Source organism: Drosophila takahashii, chromosome 2R (assembly GCF_030179915.1).
Source record: "Drosophila takahashii strain IR98-3 E-12201 chromosome 2R, DtakHiC1v2, whole genome shotgun sequence".
In the NCBI taxonomy this organism is placed as follows: Eukaryota; Metazoa; Arthropoda; class Insecta; order Diptera; family Drosophilidae; genus Drosophila; species Drosophila takahashii.
Window position 1 is genome coordinate 7,849,308 of NC_091679.1, and position 23,765 is coordinate 7,873,072.

The 23,765-nt window shown below is 37.5% G+C and overlaps 1 protein-coding gene across 12 annotated transcripts in view; it reads left to right on the forward strand.

The window, feature by feature from the left end:
* The window catches only part of Nipped-A (Transcription-associated protein Nipped-A), a 520,496-nt gene that overhangs the window by 179,642 nt on the left and 317,089 nt on the right, over positions 1-23,765 (forward strand). The window lies entirely within an intron of this gene.

A 23,765-nucleotide genomic window follows, 5' to 3' on the forward strand; every position in this document is an offset into this window, starting at 1 on the left:
TAGCGAAATGAGGTTCTCTTGAAAGAGTAGTTAACATCGCCTGTGTTGTGATCATGGTGCAATTGTACATATATATATATTTAGAGGAAAATGAATATATAGAAACCTACTCATTGATATCCTGGCGATGAGATCTCGACGCTCTGGATCATTTCGGTTGTAGATAAATATTAAATTAATTATATATAGGGGAGAGTGGGGGAATTTCGTCAGCATTTTTTCAAAGCTATTTTTTGTCCATCTTGAGACACGTTATCATATTTCTATTTTTATTGTTGAATGCGGTTAGCACCAAGCTTTAAAATGTGACATTCCCCTATTTTTTTAATTACCTTGGTGATTTATAAAAAATTAAAAAGTAAAACCAATATACAGGGGCAATCTCGCCACACAGGGGGGTAAAATCACCACACCACCGGGGCAATTTCGTCACCTGAAAAATGTAGGGAGTTTAACGCCTGTAAATGTGCTACACTGATCAAGCGTACCATTTTTGTTGACGTCCTATATTTGTTGCTGCTGCTGGTAGTCTGTTCGTTAGCCAGCTCGTCAAATATAAAAATATGTATTTAAAATAGGTGCGAATTTACCCTTAGCGTAGGGTGGCGAAATTTCCCCAGACAGTACTTTTTTAGAAATAATTATTTTTCTTCCGAAATTAGGCGCGAAGTTAAAAATCACTGAAGCAGAAATGCACATTATAGCACTGTGTATTATATAAAAAATCGTGTATCTTATTCCTTTTAAATTGTGGCATACAGAAAAAATTTCGTCGAGAACTAAATGTAGGTTTTGAACTGTTAAAACACATTTAATATTATAGCTTAATTATCTTGGCCTTCTGTGCAAAACAAATGCATTGGTTGTGTCTGGCCGTCTTGAAGGACTAAAACAAAAAAAACAAAAAAGACAAATAAAACTATAAGCATATGGAGGGAATGAAAGAAGCGGCACTCGGTCAACCAGGTGAACTTTACTGCGGGAACTTCTCAATGAACTTCTTATTATACATGCACGTTTGTGTGGTGGCTGATTTTTTTTTTTTTCTTCAGAACTGGAGAATTTATACCTTAAAACCTTCTGGCTAGATTTCTCTGCATTAATTCATTGCAACAAACAAGAAAAAGCTATTATAGTAGCCGCGGTACCCAATGTACGAGTATTTTCGGAACTCATTTCCAACAATTTGCTAGGTGATGTCACCATTTTTATGATCAATAATCTGTTCTAAGTACACACAATAAAACAAAAACAAAAAAAAACACTATATATTCAGTGAATATTATTCACCATAATTTAAAAGGAACACAACATTTATATTTTATACAAATAAAACATAAACATTTCAATATTTAATTTACTATCTTATATATTTTATACCCTTGCAGAGGGTATTATGGTTTCAGTCAGAAGTTTGCAACGCAGTGAAGGAGACGTTTTGCAGTTTTCTTTCTATTGCAGGTAGTATATATGTCGGAGCCGACCGGATCGGACAACTATATCTTATAGCTCCCACAGGAAGGATAGGAAAAAAAAACTTTAAAAAATTCTAGCTTCGGTGTTTTTTGAAATATTACCTTCTACTTTTGGGGATGTTATTTTTTAAATATTTCTGAATTTCGAATTAATTATTTAAAAAATCGGACTACTATATAACTGCCATAGGAACGATCGGAAAATTAATGGAAAAGTAATAGGAAATAAATTCTAGCTTCTTTGGTTTTTATTGTATTATCTTCTACTTTAGGATATGACTCTTTTTAAATATTTCCGAATTTCAATTTTAATTTGATCAAAATCGGACGACTATATCATATAGCTGCCATAGAAACGATGGGAAAATTAATGAGAAATATTAGAAAATTGAACATTTTTGCGATTTGTTAATTAATAGGAATGATCTGCAAGGGTATATAAGCTTCCTTTCTTGTTTTTTTTTATCATCAACACACTACACCTGTTACATATTTTTGTCAACCATAATGCACACATACACAAAACCTTTTTACAATAAATTTATAATGTGAATCGCATATCATAATATGCTGGTAGAAACCAATTAAAAGGGGGGAGCTGGTAAACATGGAAGAAGGGGTCAAGAACAGTGACACAACTTTTGACTGCCGACCGCGACATTAGGGGATCGTATTGCGCGGCCCGCGACGATCCATTTGGCACACGAACGTGTGAAGGGAAGGGAATGTGGCCGAAACACAGCCCGATCGTGATACGATCAAGCTACAGCTGAGCTTGTGGGGCAGTGCAGACAGAAGACCAACGAACTTTATGAATTCTATCCATTTTTCAGGCACGATAAATTTATTCTCATTATGTTAGAGGTGAAGTGGCTTCCAAAGAACCCACCCCAAATACGGCGAGCTTAGCCGGCAGCCAGCGTGCCTGCTCAGGACGCAACTTCCTCGGCCCAAGTCCTTCTCAGGACTGGGGCACTAATATGCCGACGTAACACATCGTTACAAAATGAGCACAGAAAACAACGATCTTAAATGATGATACTTCCCTAGCATATGGAAAATTAAATCGTTCAACTTTAGATCATCAATCTGAACTTTGTTACGGATAGAGTCCGTAATGTCCAGGGATGAAAGGTCAGGATTCAGCCAAAAAACAAAAATTTGTTTCCGCTGCGGTACACAGGTGACTGTTTTAGGTACCACGCATGTGACAGGTTTTGGTACTACAGCATTTATGGCTGCACTACCAGTTCCAGTCGGTACTCCAGACGTTAAGTCAACATGCGGCGTTGGAATCATATCTGTATTTTGTTCGGGTGTCTCATGCGGAAAAATCTTACGTCCTTTACATTCGGAATCCGAATCTTTTTTAGCTTTCGACCTCAGTACCATTTGTGCGGCAGCTGAGATCGACTGCTGTGCTGCAGACCCCGGATCGCCAGAGAGAGTTTCACTATAGGCTACCGTGGGTTGTCTATCAACCGCTTGTCTATCGGGCTCAGATAGCAAACGGCTAGTGAGCTGCGACTCAAGCGCCACAAGCAGCTCCGAATTTCTACGGCTGTTACGAATTTCATAAGCAACATATTCTTCACAATAGTAGCGCAAGCCACTTCTCATGTCGATTGCATCCCGAACCAGGCCCGAATAGCCATGAAAAATACTATCGCACGAATGGCACGGAATACTCTGTTGTTCAGTCAAAATCAACGACTTGCATTTCTTCGAACAACAGACAGCCATTATCGCGATATTCCGAACCACAGTGCAAAGAGAAAAAAGCTACGAGAGTAAGAGAGCGGAAGACCGTGAGCGGGAGTGAGTAAGCGGGGGAGCGTTAGTTTTAGCTGTGCCAACAACAACGTTTTATGCGGGAGTGCGGGAGAGCGGGTAACTACCGTATAGATTCTTACCGCTCCAAACAGCGTTTGGTAGAAAGGAGGAATGCAATTAGATAAAACAATAACAACAAACACTGCACAGAGACTGGTCGTGCAAACTAATTTTCTTAATTTAAACACAAAACAATCGCTATGCACTCGCGAAGCGAACGGATGTTTTTAGGCACATAAAAAGCTATATAAATGTAAGGAAATTTGAATTAAACCCCGATGGTTTATGGACAAAAAGAACAAAAATTCGGAGCGCAAGAAAAAAACACGACCGTTTCCTGAAAGAGCGAAAGCTAATTGATGGTGGAATCTTTGTTCTTCGCGTGAAGAGCATTAGTTAGGTTTTACTCGGGTTTATACCTAGCCCGTTGGTTTTTGCACATTCATTGAGTCGGGTAAGGGCCCCCGTCATTATGTTACTAATGACATCTGGGAATGGTCCTGATACTAGCAACACTACGTCGTCTGCGTAGGCTACTACTTTTACTCCTCCTCTATTGAGTACTCTCAATATGTCGTTCATGTTGATGAGCCAGAGCAGTGGCGATAGAACCCCGCCCTGAGGTGTCCCTCTCTTCACAAAGCTTGTGAGGTAAGTGCCACTCAGTTCGGCTCTTATCGTCCTGCTCGTGAGCATAACTCCGATCCAAGCTCTGATGTCTCCTTCAATGCCGATCGAATTGGGGGAGCTCAATTAACTTGCTAAGGGCCGGTTTCTCGAGTGCCGGCTAACATTTCTCGAACAGATAAAGTCCCTGCTAAGGCATTTTGGCTTTCTCGAGCATAAATGTGAGAGCTAACTTTGACAGGGACTCGGAGTCCCTGTTAAGCGTTTTCGACTCGATAGAATGACAGCTGATTTCCCAAAGCCAACTAAGAAGAAACCAAATCATAGCTGACTTTTCCTTTAAATTATACCCAAACAGCTGATGAAATAATCGAAGCATGCCATTTTTTGCGCTTCACAGCACAATTCTGTGCGTTAACAGCACTCTGTAATTGTTTCTCGCTCAGATATATTAAAGCAGTCGAGAAAGCGGATTTGCTTTTACGAACAGTTTATCTGGTATTTAAGTTTTTTGAACAGATAGCTATCAGGGACTTTGACAGGGACTCGAGAAACCGGCCCTAAATAGGTAAACGCGAGCTAGGCCAGAGAAACTCAAATAGGTTTTAGCTTAATGAGTACTTTCCGACCAAGAAATCAGAATTGCGGTTACATTTTTCATGTTGCACTGTGTTATTAAACTCACCTTCTATATCTAAGAAGGTGGCCATCGTGTAGTTAAAATGTAGCGATTTTTCTATGTGGTAGACTACTTCGTGTAGTGCCGTTTCTGTCGGCCTGCCCTTTCGGTACGCATGCTGAGCGTCCGATAGATGCAGCTTCTCGGTGTTTTCCCAGATATGAATATCGATAATTCGTTCCAGCGTTTTTGTTTAGGGTGATCGGCCTGTAATCCTTTGCTAGGGTATGACCTCTTCTTCCTGGTTTTGGTATAAATACAACTTTGGCTTCTTTCCATAGAAGCGGTATGTGTGTTAGTCTGATGCAGGCCGTGTAAATGGCTTGCAGCCACCTACTGATGCCGACCTGTGCTGCTTGAAGCATTGCCGGGAAATTGCCGTCTGGCGCCGGACTCTTATATTTATCGAAAGAGTTTATCGCCCAGTTGATTCTTTCAATGGTTATGATATCCCTTGTGTGTGTTGGTTGATGAGCCCTCTGACCTTCAGTAGGTGCTGGATTTTCTCGAAGGTTGCCTGGAAAGTGTGTATCCACTAGTGTCTCTAGGGATTCTTCCACTGTTGTAGTCGCTGATCCGTCTTGTTTCTGTAATGAGTTGGGCTGTTATACCCTTTGGCAAGGACCTTGCTTATTCTAGCCGAGCCTTTTATACTATCGAGCGATACGCAGTAAGTCCTCCAAGAGTCTTTCTTGGCTGCGTGTATCGCTTTTTTGTAAGCTTTTTGTGCTTCTTTGTATGGTTTTCATTCCTTGGTAGTATAGCTGGAGTTATAGGCTTTTCTTTCCGACCCCATAAAGTATATATATTCTTGATCAGGGTCACTAGCCGAGTTGATCTAGCCAGGTCCGTCTGTCTGTCCGTATGAACGCTGAGATCTCGGAAACTACAATTCTTGGGCTTCCTACACAGCGCAAGTTTATTTCAGCCGAGCGCCACGCCCCCTCTAACGCCCACAATCGCCCAATAACGGTTTTATAATGTGTCTGGTGGCACATTTAAAGATTTCCGAGAAGTATAAATGCAATTTTGTTGTGTATGTGACACGAACCCGACTATAGCATTCTCTCTTGTTTTTACACAAATTTATCAAAATACAGTTCACTCCATCTACATACATTTTTAAACTAATTGTTTCAATAAATTCCCGCAAATATTTATTTATTTATTTATCTATATCCAATGGATAAATCCTTATCTGGCTACGTCTGACTACAATTGATTAACTTAAATCTATTAATGAAAATTAATTATATATATAAACTTTATGGGGTCGGAAACGTCTCAGCGTTACAAACTTCTGACCAAAATTATTATTATATGATGGACGTTGATGCACTACAAGAAGTACAAACAAGTGGCCCAACGACACCAAGCACGTGCTTGTTACGCGCGGGGCCCTTTTGTAAATTTGGGCAAAAATGCGAGTTCGCGAGGAAGAATACATAAAACCAATAAAGACGGGACAAGTAATAAAAAAAAAACTTGCAGTTAGGAGTGAAGCAAATGAGTTAAAATGTTAGTTTTTAATACCGGGATAGAAGTTGATGTGCAAATTAAATGATAAAGAACGTTATAGTTATTACATAGAACGCGAAAGGGCTCGTGCAGACCAAAATTTGATGTACATCGAGGTAAATTAAGAGGTTGATAATTACGTGTTAGTCTAACGGGAACATTAAAAGTTAGGCGGCTAACAAGTTCTACAGAATCAATACCACCTCTTATAAGATTATGCATAAAAATGGTACCCAGCATTTTTCTACGATTTGCAAGTGTGGGCAGATTAAGCAATAATAATCTACTCTGGTAGGAAGGTAGCCTTACGTTTTGATCCCAGTTCAAACTACGAAGGGCAAAAAGGAGAAATTTTTTTTGTACCGACTCTATACGGTCAATGTGGACTTGGTATTGTGGGCTCCAAACCGAAGAACAATATTCCAATATAGGACGGACAAGGGAGGAAAATAATAATTTGGTTATATAAGGGTCATCAAATTCTTTTGACCAACGCTTTATAAACCCAAGAACACTCATAGCTTTATTGACTGTCGACATTATGTGGCAGTCAAATTTAAGCTTCGGGTCCAGAAGAACGCCTAAGTCATTTACTGAATATATACGGTCAAGTGGCAAATTCTGAAGCGAATAACTTATAAAGGTTGGGGTAACCCTATAAAAGGTCATTACGTTGCATTTTAGGCAGTTCAAATTTAAGAGGTTATACTCACACCATACTTGAAAATTATCAATGTCTGATTGTAAGCCAAAACCAGACTCTATATTATTATAAGTCAAACAAAGCTTAACATCATCAGCATACATTAGTACACGAGAATGTGTTACAATAGAGGGAAGATCGTTAATAAACAAAGTAAACAGCAAAGGGCCCAAATGACTACCCTGAGGTACTCCAGATGTCACATGGATCGTTTTTGAAACAGCGTTCTTAAATATAACCCTCTGAGTCCTCCCATTCAAATAGCTTGAAATCCAAGTTAATAGATTACATGGAAAGCCAAGCAAATCTAATTTGAATAAAAGAAGAGAGTGGTTAACAGAGTCAAAGGCTTTACTGAAATCTGTATATACAACGTCAGTCTGCATTTTATTGTTAAATCCATTTATTACAATTGATGACAATTCAAGTAGGTTGGTGGTAGTCGATCTTCGCTTAACAAAACCGTGCTGACACGGTGATATTAGCGAGGAACATAAATGTTGCAAATGAGAAGTGATAATACGTTCAAAGGCTTTTGGAATAGCCGACAATTTAGAAATACCTCTATAATTCTGGGCATCCGCCTTCGCACCCTTTTTGTGAAGTGGAATAATAAAAGAATCCTTCCAGATAGTTGGAAAAACTGATGATGAAATAGACAATTGAAAAAGTTTAAGAATAGGTTTGCAGATGGTTGATGCACAAAACTTAGGCACACACCCAGGAAGTCCATCAGGACCGGGAGAATAAGTTGGCGTTGTTGATGTTAAATTTCTTAAGAGAGAACTTTCGGTAATTATAGGGGAAAAAATACAATTTGCCCTATTTAAGGGATTACGGTAATTTGATTCTGACCATGAAGAAGAGCTATAAGTAGTTTGGAAAAAGTCAGAGAATAAATCAGCAATTTCAGAGTCAGTCGATGCCTCCATTGAGTTAAATCGAACCGATGAAGGCAAAGCTGATGACTTTCGCTTTGCGTTGACAAAGTTATAAAACTGCTTCGGGTCATTTATACCCTCTGCAAGGGTATAATATGCCTTCTTGGCCCCCAGCTGAATCTAATGCTTGTAGGCAAGGAATTAAACATTCTAAGGGCCGTTTTCTCGTCCGTACTTTAGTTTGCCTGCCGGGACAACGGAGCGATAAACAAAAAATGGTTTACTCGTCCTTATGTTAGCGCAGGTAGGGACAAATTTTGTCTCGGGTCTTCATCCACCGTGCAAAATTTGTGCGGTTGGATTGTGCGGAAGTGTTGCCAGACATTTGAGCGTTGTCAATCTGGTTCTACTCTTCATTCGAAAACAGGGCATTGTATTTACAGTTAAATACAAATCAAAATTGTTAAAGTCATCCAATTAATTTTAAAATGAATTCCCGAGCGATTTATCTTCAAACTCTGTGGGATATCGTCGAATTGTCTGAAGTGCGAACCTATCGGCGCAGATATCACGACCAACGAAATTACTTCGAACATTACAGTGATGAAGAATTTGTTAAAAGGGCTCGCTTGAGAAAAAGCGGTGAAATTTGTTTTAGAGAAATTTAGTTTTAGAAAAATTTAAAGTAAAGCAGTAAGTGCATTCATTTGATTTAACTAATTCCATATAATCAAAAACTATTATTATCGGAAAACGATAATACAGCCATGGGTTAAGCTTCTAATAGCTCTTAGATTCTACGCAAGCGGCAGTTTTCTTATAACTGTAGGCAATTTTTGTGGTGTTAGCGTGGCCACAGCCAGTCGAGTTGTTAAGGGCATTTATTTTGCTATAGCGTCTTTTTCAAAACAATTTATGAAGTACCGGCGTATTAAAGATCTTCAAGAAAATGTTGTTTTTATAAAATAGCCAAGTTTCCGAAAGTCATAGGAACCATAGATTGCACGCATGTAAGAATTCAATCTCCCGGAGGCGATTCCGAAGACACCAGTTCTACAAGAATTGTGTCCTGTGTATCGGTATAATTTTTACCGCGAAACTTTCTTTCTGCCGACATTGTTTTTTATTAGTTTGAAATTTTGTTTATATCATTAGCTGTTAGTATGACTGTTTTATGGTATTTTTCGATAGTTTTTCAAGGAACAAGTGTGAAGCAGGGAATACTGGCTAGCATAGGGCGAGCCGGATCAGTAAAATGCAAGGATCGCAATGCAAACTTTAAAAACTTTTTCTGCAACCTCTCAATCCTATTGATTTGGACACTTCCTGAGGGATTAGAAATAAAGGATCCATATTCGGCCCTGGAACGGATCCGCGAATACGGATCTTTGAATAAGACCGTGTTTCGCTTAACAAAGCGGAACATTGCATCTGCTTTTGGTAGTATAAAATTCAGATGTTCATTAAATAGAAATTTGTCATCAAATAATACCGCAGGTCAACTATTTCATTCAAAACAGAGAGAGGGTGGTTATTGATGAGATAAGTGGATGGGATGGTTTAGAACGTATCGCATAACGAACGATGTGGCATTTGTAAAGGTTTAAAGGCAAACTATTCTTGGAACACCAAATACCGACACTATCTAGGTCTGATTGAGACAATGTCGAATCATTTACGGTAATGACAGTCCTATAAATTTTTAGATCATCCGCATAAAGAAGGAAGTTAGAAAATTTAATACATGTACAAATGTCATTTATAAAAATAATAAAAAGTAAAGAGCCAAGAGAGCCTTAGGAAGTCCTGATGTCGCTTTATATTCAACATGATAGCGCCGGTTATCCAAATACGATGCTATCCAATTAAGAACTTTCGAGAGAAAGCCTAGTTTAGAAATTTTAGCCTTAAGGGCAGAGTGAGACACCTTGTAAAAAGCTTTGCAAAATCTGTGTAAATCGTGTCCATATGTGAGTGATCCTCAAATGCATGTACGCAGTGACTCGAAAAAATAGCCAAGTTGGTCGTCGTAGATCGACCAGGCATGAAGCCATGTTGGTTAGGTTATATATAAGACCTTATTGAGAACGATGATTTTTGGAAAATTATTCTTTTGAACAATTTAGCAATGTTACCGATTTTAGCAATCGGCCTATAATTCGAAATATCAAATTTACTTTCTCCTTGATGGACCGGCATCACTCTGGAAATTTTCCAGCTAATTGGGAATCTACCCTGAGACAAAGAAGAGGAAAACAAGATCTGCAGAGGTAGGTGAAGACTGCCAATACAATTCTTCAGGAAGAATGTGTAGAAAATAATTGCGTTTGTTGAAGTCTGGCAATGCTGGCATGTACTATAGAGGTCTCGCTCTTACGCAGATGGAACAATAACAATGTATGATAATTGTATTCTCTTTTTAAGTTAGTTGCAAATAAACTCTTCATGTGAACACACGCACGGCGGTTTATATTTTTAGATTTGCCAGCTCAGTTAGTTAAGACCTTTGTGTAACTCAGAAGACAAATATGAATGGTCTATATCAAATAGATAAGTTAGAAGACAATAACTATGATTCGTGTAGCATACAGATGCGATCTGTGTTGGTGCATTCTGGATTGTGAAGTGTAACGTCCGGAGATTTGACTGCTACAAATGCACCTGAAGGAGTCGATTGGCCTACATAAACAATTGTCAGAACTCGCTAGAAGCATGGGGAAAGCTAAAACAAGTACATCAGCCTCGTGGTCCGGTACGGAAGGTACAGTTGCTCAAGAAATTGCTTGGAAAGCGAATGGGACATGGCCAAAATATATCCAGCTATATGAACGAATTCCTGAAAGTTTTGGATGGTCTAACTTCAGTTGGAATCGATCTAAACGAGAAGCTAAGCACAATTGTTCTACTGTCGAGCCTTTCAGAACAATTCGAAAATTTCGTGGTGGCTATCGAGACCAGAGATGAATTGCACTTGTTTGAAACTCTCTGCATTAAGCTCAAAGAAGAAGGCGAACGAAGGCGCAAAAAAGACGAATGAGCAGAAGAAAAGGAATAATATCGTCTGTTTCAAGTGCGGCGAGCGTGGACATACAAAGTCCCAGTGTCCGCAAGCGGTCGACAGAGACAACCACATTCGCACATCGAACCGACAGTGCAGCTTGCTAAATGCGTTGGACGCCAGCAATTTCCAAAACTCGACGTGGTGTCTGGACAGTGGGGTAAGAAGCCATATGTGTTGTCAAAAAGAGCTTTTCACTAAACTAGAAAAACACACAGAGATGATCGAGCTTGCCAATGCTGGTTTCCTTGAAGCTGAAGGAAAAGGTGATGTAAAGTTGCAGACAGAGCTGTGTACATTAACATTGAAGAATGTGTTTTATGTTCCAAAAATGCATGGCAATTTTATGTCAGTTAGCAGTGCGGTGAAAAACAGGTGCACGGTGAAATTCGGTCTACAAAACGCAATGGTCATACAAGACGGCGAAAGGGAAGCAAGTTTCAACCAAAAGGCAAAGAATATACAATGGTTGGATACTCGGTGGCGGCCAAAGTTTATCGCCTGTACGATTCAACTACGCGACTAGTAGTCTAGTGAAAGTTCCGATCAGTTCAAGAGTGCATCAGAATCTGTCGAAAAGGATAAGGACAAAAAGGACAAGGACGAAAAGGACAAGAAAGAACAGGATGAGAAAGATGACCAAAATTAGATACGTGTAGGGCCTGGTCGGCCGAAGCTCATCCGGACTGGCAAGCCTGGTCGTCCAAAAAAGCCGTACAAAATCCTAGGTGCCTTGGTGTCAAACGATGTCCCGATACCAGCAACATTTAAAGAGGCTATGAGCAGTCCGTATGCATCCGAATGGCGCGTAGCTATGCAAAGGGAATATGATTCTCTTCACGCAAACCAAACCTGGCAGATGGCAGATTTACCAAGAAATCAGCGTGCGATCGGATGCAAATGGGTATTCAACGTTAAGCACGACAAGGATGGCCAAATAGAACGCTTCAAGGCAAGTCTGGTTGCAAAAGGATGGTCCCAGCAGTACGGCGTTAACTATCAAGAAACTTTATCTCCAGTTTGCAGGCTAGAAAGCGTGCATTTTATATTGGCCTTAGCAGCAGAGCTCGGTCTGTACCTGCATCAGATGGACGTATGTACAGCGTATTTAAACAGCGATCTTAGCGAGACGGTATACTTGGAGCAACCGGAGGGGTACATCGATCAGACTCGTCCTGGGAAAAGATTGCTTTTCAACAAGGCGATATACGGATTAAAGCAGTCAGGAAGGGAATGGAATTCCATGCTTGACAGTACCCTGGTTAAGCTCGGCTTCATTGCTTGCGAGAACGAACCATGTCTTTACAAGCAGACTGGAAATGGAAACCTTTCGCTAATCCTCGTATATGTCGATGACATTCTGGTAGCCTGTCAGTCAAAAGAGGATCTGGTCAGAATCAAATCGTGTATCTCTAAGTCTTTCGAATGCGTGGACAAAGGCTCACTATACCTTTCCCTGGGCCATTCGGAGTATATAAAGGATCTGCTGCATGCACACGGCATTGAGGATTGCAGACAGGCGGCTACACCACTGGATGCTGGATTCCAGGTAGCATGCACTAGCAATCAGTGCAAAAAGGTTGATCCAACTCTATACCAGTCAGCTGTCGGCGAGCTAATGTGGCTTGCACTTACAACCAGGCGGGGACATTTTGCATTCCGTTTCCAAACTGGCTCAACGGAATCAGGACCCACACACCGAATATCGCCAAATATTTGTTCTTCGTTTGCGTATCTGAAGCGAAGTGTACCCCAGGGTTCGGTTCTCGGACCACTATTATTCACCCTCTATATAAAAGATCTTCCGTCTGTGTTGTCGCCATGTAGCGTCCATTTATATGTTGATGATGTCCAGATATATGTTAGTCGTCCCTTTAATAGAATTAGTGAGTGTTTAGATATTTGTAGAATGGAGCTTGGTAAAGTAAATGAATGGGCAAATAACAACGGTCTCGCCATCAATCCATCAAAATCAAAGTGCTTGATCATTTTTAAAAATAAGTTATGCAATAAAACACTAAGCCCCCTGATGATAAATAACACACCAATTGAGTACGTGGAAACCGCCAAAATCCGGGTATCACATTCAATAGAACATTGAATAGGGATGACCACGTAAATAAAGCGATAGGCAAAACATATGGGCTAATAAGATCCTTGTCACTAGTTAAATGTTCCATACCTGTTACTGTGACTCTACTTATTGCGAAGTCTTGTCTAATACCCACACTCTTCTATGGTCTAAAGATCTATGCAAATTGTGATTTTGCAAGCCAACATAAACTGAAAGTAGCATACAATAGTATTGCGCGTTTTATATTTAATTTGCATAGATCCGACCATGTAACTCAATTTGCTTACAAAATATTTAACCTTAGCTTGGCAGATTATATTTAAAGCCGAACAATAATCTTTTTACACAAAGTTATATACACCAGAGAGCCATCGTACTTATTCGAAAAACTACAATACTCCAGATCTACAAGAACAAAGAATATTATATGCATCCGGCACAGGTTTCTGCTTTCAAATAGACATTTTTTGTTAATGCGATTAGAACGTGGAATGAACTTCCCAATTACATAAAAGAAACTCGGAGCGCACCACGATTTAAGACAAAACTTCGTTCACACCTAAAAAATAGCAGCTCCAGTTTGCTATAAGCTGTATTCTCCTATCTTAACATTGCGACTTATCCCCAAAACCTCTTCCTTCGCTTTTTAATTCGACTTAACTATATTTGTCATTCTGTATTTTCAATAATTAATTTAAAATGTAAGTCATAAGATTAAAGAACCAATATTGTTCGAATATAAAATTGATTATTCGTTGTGACTAGCGCAGTAATTTATATGTTTTACAACTTGTAGCGTTAAGAAGCCAAAATAATAAATAATAATAATAAATAATAATAAAATATGACACCAATGGCCAAAAAAAAAAAAAAAAAAAAAACAAGAAAGGAAGCTAGCTTCGGCCAGCCGAAGCTTATATACCCTTGCAGATAAAGCAAACACCGATAGTTTAATGCTCACTCGATGCAGTTCCAGGGATTCCAGATTCAGCGTGCCTATTATTTAAATTTTGTTTTTAAGTTGTCAAAAATCAAAACGCCTACTTCCTACAAAGTTACAATGAATTTTCTTATACTTGTTTGAATATTCCTATGGGAGCCTTAAGATATTGTGGTCCGATTCGGCTCGCTCATATATATATGTACTACCTGCAATAGAAAGAAGACTTTCGGGAAAGTTTCATCGCGATAGCTTTAAAACTGAGAGACTAGTTCGCATAGAAACGGACAGACGGACAGAAGGACAGACGGACAGACGGACATGGCTAGATAGACTCGGCTATTGGTGCTGTTCAAGAATATATATACTTTATGTGGTCGGAAACGTCTCCTTCACTGCGTTGCAAACATCTGACTGAAATTATAATGCCCTCTGCAAGGGTATAAAAATAATAATGGTCGGTATCAAGCATGTACTAAGATATCTGGCATCAACAGTGGACATGAAGCTACACTACAGGCAGTGTGGTCAACCTTTTCTTGGATACGTAGACGCGGATTGGGCAGGAAGTCATATACCGGGTACATCTACTTCCTAGCTGGAGGTCCGATTTCTTGGCGTAATTGGTTGCGGAGACGAGAAGACTCCAATCATTCTTTACGGCGACAATTTGAGTTCCCAACCTCTGGCCAAGAATCCAGTTTATCATTAAGAACAAAACATATTGATATACGCTATCATTTTGTAAGACAAGTTGTCAAGGTTTTGTTAAAGTATAAATGTATTAATGAAATGATTGCTGATATTTTGACAAAAATTCTCTCAAAGAAGAAACATGTAGAATTTACAGAAATGTTACATTTAAATTAGATTTTCGTTTTTGTAAACATGCAAGCATTGATGAAGGGTGTAGAAAATAATTGCGTTTGTAGAAGTCTGGCAATGCTGGCATGTACTATAGAGGTCTCGCTCTTACGAAGATGGAGCAATATCAATGTATGATAATTGTATTCTCTTTTTAAGTTAGTTGCAAATAAACTCTTCATGTGAATACACGCACGGCGGTTTATATTTTTAGATTTGCCAGCTCAATAGAATGAAGAAATTCCATCAAAGTCTAGCCTTTGGGAATCATCAAAATAACTGATTGCTTCAGGAATGACATCATACGATATGTCCAGACTCCCAATATTGCAAATTTATGGAATTGAATTTAAAGTTTTTTGATCATACCAATCATTGGAAGGTTCAATGCTCGTGGAAAAACACCCAGCAAACAAATTGGCGATATCGGCCTCAGTGGCCGATAAGACATAGTTGCAGGTAGAGACGAATGAGATTTCTTAGAAATAACAAAGCGCCAAAACGCCTTGGGGTTGTCCTTTAAGCATTGCTCAACTACACAACTGTATTGATTATAACGAAATTTATTGTGAAACTCAAACTCACGTTTATGCTGCCTGTATCTTTCATTATCTGCTGGCTTAAGTGTTTTAGAAAATTTCTTGTAATATTTATTCCTAAGGTTTTTGTATTTTTACAGTCCTTTCGTATACGAAGGAAGACTTTAGGAACCCCGTACCCTGGAACGGACTATGATGTCAAGGGTATTTCTAATAGTTGAAACAAAGGTTTTATAATTAGTTTCAACGCAAGGGTTCGATAGTAAGGCACACCAATTCAGGGATAGCAGGCAATCTCTTAGGGAACTCAAACTAAAGGGATCAGAAAGATATAAAATTCAATGTTAAAGCATAAGGGTTTGTGATCACAACACAATTTGAAATGGTAAATTCAGCAAGATTTACGTTAGAACGAACAATGGAATTAATGAAGATTAAATCAAGAAGCTTATGCAAATCATTGAAAATATTACTAATTTGGGTGAGGCCCATACTAAAACAGTCATTAATGACAATCATTTCATGTGAATGATGCACGTTTCCGGGCACCATAGCAGCTGCTTGTGGGTCACACGTCCAGACAACAGAACTGAGGTTGAAGTCTCCTGCCACACATATGCAATCAGAGTCCTCCAAGCTGGCATGGATGTTCGATATGTTGTCTAGGTGAGCCTGGTAAAGTCCAGAATCACTGCCCGGAGGAATATAGGAAGCCACAATCGATATCTTCCCGGATGAGCCAGGCACCGTAACCGCCAACTTATCCAGAAGCGAGTCATCATTAAGAAGTCGAATTGTCATATAACGGAATTTACGGCTAACAGCCATTATAACGCCACCTTCTCTCTCGAAGTCTCTATCTTTACGAAATACTTGAAATATTTTAGGATTACTTAAATAAAATTAATTACTTAAATATAAAATAAGGTAAAGAAAACTATTTACAGTAATATTTTTAACATTTTTTTTGGCCAACTAATCTTTGTTTTTGTTTTTTGTTTTTTGACTTTTAACTTTTTATTTAAACTCTGAACTCTAAATTTTATGCGAGTTTTAAAAAAAATTCTTTTACTTGTTCGTCCAATTGGATGGCAATACTGTCTTCGATCATATCGACCAGCAAAAATCGTTTTTCGCAAATAGTTTTGCCATTAAATTTGTTAAAAACGCATTCCAGCTGTTTGATTTTATTAACAAATTCGTTTGATGGCTTTATCAGCCCACCCCTGGATGCCATGTCAACATATGTGAACGTTGAATTCCTTTTATCGACGCAATCCAACCCACCGGGAAAATTCCTCTGGAAAATAACATATTTTCAAGAGGTTTCTCCATAGAAGCGGAAGGGACAAAACCTCATTCCCCCCTTACATTTCTTCCATCTCTGGTTTCAAAATACACGGGGGTGACACAAAAAGTAAGGGGGAAATGAGGTTTCTATCTGGATCTCTGGCAGAAGAATGCAGGACAAAATCCACTGGTTTTTCGACTTCCCGCATTATAGATTTTCCACACGTACCCAGTTATGGTTTTCCTCCACTTGCAATATCTGCTTTTTTACACCCTCCCAGTTTTGGTTTTTCCAGACCCTCGCAGTTTTGGTATTGCACTGCTTTGCAGTATCTGATTTTCCACAATAAAAATCATGTTTTTTGTAATATTTGTTTGTGTATTTATTAGGGGAGTGTAGGGTAAGGTGACGAACGATTCGTTTTTTGAATGTAACTTTTCTAAAAATCAATATTTTGCAAAAGTGTAAACGCAGAAAGTTGCTTACATCTACTGAGCAGATCCCTGAAAAATTCGAAATTCGAAATTCCAATGCAGCTAAATCCCAAAGCGTTTGGCGTGAACCCTTCTTTTTTTGCACTTTCAAAAGTTGTAGGGTAATGTGACGAACGATTTGTTCTTTAATGTAACTTCTCCAAAAATCAATATTTTTTAAAAGTCTAAAAGCAGAAAGTTACCTACATTTACTGAGCATATTTCTAAAAAAATTTGGATTCGAAATTTCAACGTAGCCAAATCCCACAGCGTTTGGTGTAAACCATCCTTTTTACAAACAAAAAAATACATTTTTTTATATATTATTTACGGAAAGGTTATTTTCGATACGGAAAAGAAAGAAGTAATAAGATAATACCCAAACTTACAAAAAAAAAAATGGTCAAAGTGCAAATTTTTTTAAAATTAAATTAAACTGACGTCACTATTAAAAACAACAATAAAACTGCAGCAGTAAATGTTATCTGGTATTATTATATTTTTTTTACAAATAAACAACGATAACAGTTAAAATTCTTGAATAAAAAAAGTTCGTCACAATACCCTACAAAAAGTTCGTCACGATACCCTACAAGGTAGACTTGGAGCAAAAACGGTGTCACTCTCAAACGGCGCAAAAGAAAAAAAAGCGAGGTACCTAAAACTGTTGATAAAGATCTCATGTATACGTGCATATATTTGCCTGATTTTATTTTCCACTCATCTTTGCTCTGGCACTGCTGAAACACAAGTAAATTGAATGGGTTTGCTAGTTTGCGCACCACATTTTTAGCGAAAATTACCTCACGAACAAATAACGGGACTTCTTATTAATATTACTGTAAATACATTGTCGACACGATAAGGGGAGACGACTACATTTATTTGGAATTTTTGTCGTGACGTCATATATGAGATTCGACGAGTTCGTCACATTACCCTACTCGTCAAATTACCCTACACTCCCCTAATAATATTTACAATCGAAGCATTGGAACTAAAAATGTTTAATGCCTGAAGCATTCCCGGGTTTTGCTTGGCCGAATGCAGTTCTTAGATATCCATTTCTTGTCTGTCTTCTGAAAATATCAAAAATAATTTAGATATGAATGTAAGACCAGGAGTAATAATAAGAGTAATTACCATTATTAGGTCTCCGCACAAAATTAAAGGATCTCTCCAGAAATTATGCCTGGTTTGCCATGGCCGATCATTTACCCTCTGTTCAGCTGTTTTATGTCGGGTATCTATATCAAAAACTATGAGAAGAAAAAATAAAATATGACAAACGCAGGCGCAACACTTCTGGTCCCAAGAAGTCTCAGTCGGCCTGGCTGAAATAAATGAAATATTTTGATAAAGTTAAACAACTAAGTTAGTACTGAAGTACTATTTATACAACCATTTAATGAACACCTCACACCATTTACCACTGGTAAAGATTAAAAACATTTCAAGTGTCACTGAAATGCAGAATTTGTGTTGAAGATAGCATCCGGAGGCGTATATTTATTAATCGCGAAAATATCTGTGATACTAGCCTTTGTAACGCTGAAATAAAGATTATAAAAAGACAAAATTTATTTTATCACTCACCTTTTTATTGTTTTTCAGATTAAAATTAACTATTTTCACTTTTTTTTCACTTTTTCCAACAAATTTAAAAATGATGTGAACCTGCATTATATTCTTGATAATACCATACAAAATGCAGATAAGTTTAGTGTAAATTTCGTTGTAAAGTTGGGTCACACTTTGGCGCCGAATAAACATTTCGTTTAAACAATACTTTTCAGGGACCGTAATCATTAAATGTTACGTATATTATAGGTATATTAGGCATTTTTCGTGTTATCAATACCACCAACACGAATTTTTATATTTTAACAACACTTAAAAATGGCTTAGACCACGATCTGACGATCAAATTATTTTATTTCACAGAAAATGTTTAAAAATGTAAAAAACAACATTAGTTTTCTTTGTAATTTAATGTAATTCCTTGATAAATGTGATCAAATATTTTAATCGTCTTACCGTGGCTTTTCTCTATAATTTGGTTGAATCCCACATTCATTCTTATTATTATTTGAAAAATGTTGAGTAAAATAAATTAATATTATTATTATAGACATTATGATAATAGTTATATAGTTTAATTTATTTGATTAACAATTATTAATATTTTTTCTACGAATTTTAAAATTACTAAAAATTAAAACTAAGTGTGAGAACAAGTCTTTTGGTTTTGGTGTAAATCATAGGATTTTTGAATATTATAAGTTGGTGATTTTTTTGTTAAAAAATATTATAATCGTAGTGCCACAGAAATCACACAGCGCATAAGTGGCCTGATATTGATGCTACTCAGAAACCCACCCTCAATTAACGCTCAGAAATTATCTATCCCTACACCGCCGCCTGCAAAAAGGAACAGGATTTCAAGAACACAAAAACCAACTTCTCACATTCTCGCTGGGAAGTCCAGCTTGAGTCGCCTAATCAGGTAGCCAGGGATGTACTCTATGGAGTCATCTTTTAGTTGGCTTTCTGCATCGATCTTTTCCCCTATCTGCTCTTCAATGGCTAATACTTCGTTGGGATCTCTTGACGAGCTGGACGGCTGGGTTGAACTTATATTAACCATGGCATTGGCTCCACCTCAACATTGGCCTTCTTATCCAAAACCTCGATGTTTCTCGCTAAATTTATAGATAAAGTTTTGTTCATTCAAACATGAATTGTAAAATAATTGACAAACAATCAAGAAAATACTTAACAATCGCGTAGACTTCATAAACAGAGACTCTGCAAATCTAACACATATGAGAATTTGTTATTTTATAGTTAGACATGTGCTCAATTAATACCAACAATAAAGTTGTTACCTATCAGGTATTTGCGTAACCGGAATTTAAATTCAAGCGGTGATGGGTGGTCATGCAGGCCACCTTTGGCCCGCATTGCACCAAAAAGTGTTCCAGCTGATCCTGCGATATCCGACTGGTAATAAGGTACTTCATATTGTACCTATCCGCAAGGTACTTATATAATTCATTTAAAGAGCTGTTACTTAAGAGCATACCTTTTTGAAAAGGCAAACTCATTTTGCTTTTTGGTATAATAACTTGGGACATAATCTGGGTCATTTTATTTAAAACCTGTTGCTGAACCTCTAGATTATTTTCCATGGGTTTTTTGTTGGAATTAAGTTAGAATTAAGTTAGTTAATGTCGATTCTTTTAATTTTTTTCTTGTATTTTAACATCCTAAGAGTATACAAAAAAAGTTTTAAGTCAATCGGACAAAAACTTTCGAAGTTATGCTAAAACTAGTACCCTAACCTCTAAATTTTAGGTACGTAAGTGCATCTTTAAGTGCGTTTATCAAAGCCACGTTTCGAAAGTCCGTGTTCATCGGCATTTCTAAACGGCTCAACCGGTCGTTTTCAAATTTGTCGCATATTTTTCTGCATAAAAAAAACCCGCCCCCTATGAAGCGTTTTTTTTATTTTTGAACTTTAAAGATTTTATTTTTGGGCCGAGAGTCAAATTTTTTAGGTGAAAAACGCATTTTTGACACAGGACTATCGAAAAAAATTCATAAAATTAAAAAAAGGGCTTCATAGGGGGCGGGTTGTTTTAATTCTTAAGCGAAATGTAAAAACAAAATGGAAATTCGATCATTTTTAGCGGAGGTACAGTGAACACCGCAAAACGCCTTTTTTTAATAGTGTTCCAGCAATCGCTTTGTCACCGATATATTAGCAGATAGTATCGGCTATAAAAAGTAGTGGATGTTAATTAAATGACATTTAATAATATACAAAAGGTTTGAATTAAATCTATCGAACCAGTTTTTATAGAAAAAATCGCAAAGTTAGGCGATTTTTTGGTTTAAAAGCACGCAAAGGGTTCTATGCGGTGCTTAATGGTCAGCACGCAAATATATAAATATTAAATAAAAATGTTAATACTTTTTTTTAATATTTCCAGGAGCATTAACCCTTCATTCCGAAGACGCAGGCAAGTGCCTAAGAAATGCTTTGCTGAATAATAAGTTAGTTAGGGGGAAAGTACATATAGAAAAAAAATTCAATTTTTTTATTACCCTAATTAGTAGAATAACTCTTTAAAAATGTGTCATGGAAGTTTCAAGTTGTGCAGTATATATATTTCATTACTTTAAATGCCTTTTTCAACCACGTTTTCCTCAGCTGCGGATCGTGTATCTAAGAAATAATGCCGCGATCATCATGCTGCTTATACAGAAATGTTTGTAATAAAATGGCCCACTGTCTGAACATACTTAATGTAGAAATTTGTACGTTTAGGTATTTTTTGTAAGCCAAAAACAACACAAAATTATAAAAAAAATTATTTTTGACTTTGAAAGAGTGCCACAACCATAGTTTTTAAGATATTACCGGTGACTTCAAAGAAATTGTCATTTGAGCTGTCACTATGGGTAGGACATCTCGAACAAATGTCTCTATGGAATGACGAGTGCCAAATGACATGGCCCGAGTGATTCACCCGGTGATCGTCTTTTGTGTGTGCGCGTAAGTAAAAAATCACTGAATCACTGCTAAAAAAAAAGCACTAAGCACTAAGCGCTCAATTACTAGTGAATTTGTATGAAAAATTGCGGTGATTTTAACGTGGGCATGTTCTAGGGGCTCATCACTGCCAGAAACTGGCGCTTTTTAGGCGCTGATTTACTGCTATTTCAGAACCCTAATTTCGTAAAAAGAGAGATGGAGAATGATGGGGTTGGTGAGAGAGTCCATTCTGCCGAGGCTCTGCCGGCGTCGCAGTCGACTCAGTGCAATTTAGTGCTCGGTCTGAATTCGGAAACTGCAGGGTATATATTTGGTGCGTGTGTGTACGCAGCGAATCGTACAGATTGTCAATAACTTCAAGTGGGCTTGGGATTTTAATATTTAAAACCGTTACCAAAATCAAAAGCATGATTTTGCAGATTAAAAAAATGCTACAAGATATTACTTACAAGATAAAAGATATAACTTACCTGAAATATTCGAGCAATGTACGCCAAAAATGACAATGTCTTAATTTGTGCACCCATAAAATCTACAAAAATTTCTTTCTGAGGCGAGTTACTGAAAATAAAGTGAAGTAAGACGAATTAGAATAACGGTATAATAGTTGTCGACTTCGGCGATCCGGGTGCGATATCGCGGAAGATACTTCTAGAAGTGTCGCAAAATTCACCTCCAGAAGTTACTCAGAAGACGCTTGTAAAATATTCAGAAAAAAGCCTTTGCCAATTAGAAAATTTAAAAAATATTTTTTTTGTTTTTTACCTGTTTTACATTTTTATTATTTTAAGGGGGATTTACATATAAAACTTTAATTTTTCATGTTTTTCGCTATTTTTTTTTTTAAATAAAGACATTAGCTGGGATTTCGGAACTTGGCATGTTGATTACATTGTGTTTATTTAATTTTAAACCTTTTTTTAATCCTTTAAAATGGCGGCCTTGGGATTTTTTTTGTTGATCCGATTTTGATGACTAATTTAAATTTTCCTGGTAATATTACATTGATTACACAGGCCGACAAATTTTGACATGGCACAATGGTTGCGCCCATAGGCCAAAACTAAAAAATCGCCAGTACCAAAAATTACACTATGCAGCATCAAAAATTTACCTCGATGGATGCTATATTTTTGGATTCGTTACGAATTCCAAAGTTAAAATGCGTTTTCCAAAAAGTTCCCCGACGCAAGGATTCTTAGCAAAAGGACCTCAAAGTTCGAAAAATGCTGAAATTGGCCAACTTTCCTGAGCTCTCAGAGGCAAACGGATATATTGTTTAATTTGATGTTAATTTTTTTTAAAAGATACACTCTTTATCTTATAAACCCTATACTTAGAATAATTTTATGATTTTTATTAAGGGAGAAACAAATTTTAGAAAACATAGTCAAAAAACATAAAAGCATACAGCTGCGGTAAAAATAGTAGTAGTCTTGCCGTCCTGTTTTTAAAAAGTTTGTTGTTGTCACTTTTCTTCCAATTAGTCTAATGTACAATTATAATCAATACAATATTACCAGAAGATAAATTGCAACAGGAAACCTTTAAAAACACAGGGCGGCAACACTACTACTATTTTGACCGAAGCTGTATGCTTCTGATTATAATCGGCCCTGTTCTAGTTTTCACATCCGAAAAATTCACACGAAATTGAATTTCTCAAACCTGTTCCAGGACTTACTTCCGAAAGAAATGCACGGATTCAAAAATCCCTCTTTGTTACTTTGTTAACTTCCGAAAAATTCACACGGAAACTTTCCGCCAAGCATCTGACAGGCAGACTTAAATCCACCAGCATAAAATCAAATTCACTTCCGAGTGAGAACTGGAACAGGCCGGAATGTTCTAGAGGCAATTGGCAGTTTGGCAAAAATAGTTAAGGGGCAAGAATAGCTTGTGGCCCTAGCGGCTAAAAAGCTTGCTTCAGTGTATTTGAAGAAGCTGTGAGGTGTTTTCTGTCAACTTCAGATATGAACAAGAAAGGAAGAAGCTTCGGCCAGCCGAAGCTTATATACCCTTGCAGATCATTATTTTTTTGATCCTTCCTATGGGAGCTATATAATATAGACGTCCAAGTTTTATAAAATTTAATTCGAAATTTTTAAATGTTAAAGAAATGCTAGGGGAGTGTAGGGTAATGTGACGAGTAGGGTAATGTGACGAACTCGTCGAATCTCACATATGACGTCACGACAAAAATTCCAAATAAATGTAGTCGTCACCTCTTATCGTGTCAACAATGTATT